Source organism: Lepidothrix coronata, unplaced genomic scaffold (genome assembly GCF_001604755.1).
Source record: "Lepidothrix coronata isolate B3197 unplaced genomic scaffold, Lepidothrix_coronata-1.0 Scaffold118, whole genome shotgun sequence".
NCBI lineage: Eukaryota > Metazoa > Chordata > Aves > Passeriformes > Pipridae > Lepidothrix > Lepidothrix coronata.
Window position 1 is genome coordinate 1,154,445 of NW_016690298.1, and position 3,612 is coordinate 1,158,056.

Below are 3,612 nucleotides of genomic sequence, written 5' to 3' on the forward strand. Positions count from 1 at the left end.
AGAAGGTGAAGGCATGCGGGATCTGCCGGCAGGCCATCACGCGCCAGGGCAGCACCTGCCGAGGTGAGCCGGGAGCGTGGGCACGTATGTGTGCAAAGTGACATGCCAGGGGGTCAGGACATCAGGGGTGTGTGTGCTGCCTGTATGCACAGCTACGTGCACGAGGATGTGAAGGTGGAACATGTGCCTGTGCCAACCTGTGTGCACATGTGTGCATGTATGTGCAAGAGTAGGTGTGGTGCCTTTGCAGGCGGGAAGGCGGCTGGGAGGCAAGGGTCGCCCATGGAGCCACTTAGATGTCACACATGTACGTGGCCATACATCAGCTGCATGCATGTCCAGTGAGTGTGCAACTGCCACCAGATGTGGGTCTGTGTGCATGTGTGGGTGCTCACCCGCTCAGCTGTGCTGGCGGCCCGTGGCACCCCGTGGCTCACAGGCGGGGCTGCGGGCCCTCGCACGTGTGTGGTGTGGTCGAGCCCCGTGCGAGGGGTGGACGGAGGAAATGGGAACAATGTGGCTTCCTGTGCTGCAGGAAACAGCCCCAAGAGGGGACAGTGCCTGGGGTGCGGCCATGGCCTGGGTCATGTTGCATGGGGACCTTCATGTCTCCAGGGGATGGGACACGTGGCTTTTCGGGGCTGCCCAGGCACCACAGTGGTGCCTTGTATAAGCGTGTGTCCCCAGCAGCAGCAAACACACACCTGCACTGCCTGTGTGCATGTGTTCTCTCCGCGGGGTGTGGGTGTGAGCGTGCAACATCAGTGCATGGGAAGAAGGGAGGGGGCACAGGCACTGGCAGCACCCCTGTGGTGCTCTTGTACATGCTGGTGTATGTGTGAAGTCTGTGCATGGTCTCCCTCTGTGCCATTAACCCCTGGGCTCTGGGGCTTGCACATATGCACACTCGTTGGCATGTTGGCACGGAGGGGGATGGCTTGTGTGCCCATGGGTGTGTGCCCGAGTGCCACATCCTGCGTGCATGTGGTGCTGCGCCATGCTGGTGCCACCCATGCTGTGCCCAGAACGTGTGCACAGGTGTGCAAGGTGTGAGTATCCCTGTGAACGTGTTCATGTCCCAGCAGCTCGTGCGCAATGCCGAGGTGCACTCCGTCCTGCAGCATGGAGTGCTACCTTCTTCCTGCCCTGTATGTGGGGTGCCCACAGGCTGCCCCGTGGCAGTGCTTCCTCTCCTGTTCCCACTAACCTCTCCCCTCTCCCTCCCACAGGCTGCAAGCTCTCCTGCCACACCAAGTGCCAAGCTAAGGTAAGGCCAGTGCCCTGAGGTGCACCTCTCCCCTGCTGGAGGGGTATGGGGGACTCGGAGAGGTAATGCCATGGTTTGTGCCAGCTGACCCCATCGGATGGGCACCCAGATGGGCTGGTGACTGTGGGATGGTGATGGTGGCACTGGTGTCATTGGTGGGTGAGGCTGGCAGTGCCATCCTGCTGCCTGGCCCGTGATGGCACGTACGTGTCTGTGTATGAGGCTGGGTTTTAGGGTGCAGCCCTTCTGAGAAAGGGCCAGCAGGGATCCGTGCCCCACTGCCTGGAGCGGGGTGCCCTTTGCCAGGGTGAGTGCTGCTGCACGTGGGTGCCATGCGCCGCAGCCAAGCACTGCCAGCAGCACACACACAGGCTGAGAATCTCTCCTGATACCCAGCCAGGGGCGGATCTTGCTGGCAGGAGGCAGTGGAGCCAAGGATGCCCGGTAGTGTCTGTTGGTCCAGGTGCTGCGCCGGTGGCGGAGGGGGACTCTACAGCAACCCAGGTTCTCCAGGGAGCTGGAGGTGGGCACAGTGCCCACCATGGTGCTGCCGGGGCAGGGGAGGCTGCGCGTTCCTGAATCCCTGGGCAGGCATGTGTGCCAGCTGTCTCTGGGGCTGGCATCTTGGGCGGGAAGAGGTTGGCATGCCCCGGGCAGACAGCGTAGGCTGGGACATGCCTCTGCCCGTGCCTGTGCCCGGCTGGGCAGGGAGGGAGAGGAAAAGTGGGGGCTGTGCCAGGGGCCAAGCACATATTGGGCTTTGCAGGGTGCCACGGTATGGGTGGCGGTGCAGGGCAGGCGCTGGGAGCAGCCCTGGCACCGAGCCCTGGCTGGGGTGTTGGGGGAGGTGGGGGCTGTGGGATATCCTGGGGTCAGCCCGGCATCCTGGGCCCAGAGCAGGCAGGGCAAAGGTGGGTGGGAGGCTCGGCAGGTCTGTGCCAGCCCCAGGACCCTGTGTCAGCTCTGGGCCATCCCAGGACCCTGTGCCACCATGGGAAGCATGTGCCAAAGATGCCAGGGGCTGACACCAGAGGAGGTGGCTTTGCTGGGGTGCTGTGGGGAGAGGTGAGAGGGACGTGTGGTGAGGGCATGCCCGCAATACAGCAGGCGGTGGCAGGGAGCATCTGCCAGTGGTTTCCAGGCAGGAGGGAGTGTCGGGAAGCGTGTGTATCTGGGTGTGCACCCGGTGGGGATTCTCTGATGTCTGAGAGGGGGTTGTGCACCAAGAGGGGGTTTATGCTAGGGTCCCAGCATCTGGACAGCCTGTGCGCAAGAGCAGCCCATGGCTCACTTCCGCGGCCGGCTGTATTTCATTAGCCTCCATCACCCTTCCCACGCTCGCTGGAAGCTGGAGCCCCCTCGGTGGGGCCAGCTAGCTGAGGGGTGTGCTGCTGGGGGGGAGTGTGCATGGGGCCAGGGCCAGGGGCCTTCTGCAGAGCTCCTTTGGGCCAGCGCCCAGGGAGGGGCTCCTCCGGCCGGGCAAGTGGCCAGCTGACTCACAGGCCGGCTTGTTATTGTAGGGTCCCTGGGGAGGGTGCGTGTGGGGAGGGGGCTTGGCATGGAGCAAAAATGGCCTCTTGTATACCTGAAGTCCCTCATGTTTAACTCCTGCACCTCCAGGATACTTTGGAGAGAGAAGATGGATTCAACCCCAAAGTGCTGGCAGCTTCACCCCACAATGCTTCCTTTTCCTGACCTGGATATGCTGCCAAGGTCCTGGTGTCCCCCAGCTCTGGTGTCTCCTGGCCCTGGAATCTGCCCCACCATGCTACTGGCAGTGTCTTCTCCTTGATCCCCATATTTACCCCTTGGGACCTGCTCCAGCTCCTTGTTCTGCCCCCCAGCATGGCTGGCTGCCGGTTATCTGCCTCCTGGCCCAGCCTGGGGGAAAGCCCCCACTTACAGACCTGAAATGGACTGGATATGGGGGAGGTGGGGAGAAATGGGAGTGTGGGTGGGGTGTGAAGGGTTGTACTGGAGGTGACTAGTCTGGGGTTGCCAGGGGGTACCTTAAGTGTGATGGGGATATGGGGAGGGGAGCACTGGGGTGTATGAGGGGACACTAGGGAGGTTTTCAGGTGCTAGTGAGTGCCATATCCCTGAGAAGGCAGTGAGCAGGGAGAGCTGTCCCAGGGTGGGAAGGGCCTGTGCCCTAGTGACCTGTACCCCTGGGGTTTCCACCTTGCCCAGAGGACTCTGGGAGGACAGTGGTGGGACCCACTGCCCTGTGGTGGCAGTGATGCTGGCGGGGTGCCTGCCTATGGGGGGGCTGGGACAGCCACACACACATCGGCTGGGGAGGCACGATGCTGTTCCCATGCCCATGTAAGGCCCTTCTTGCGCCT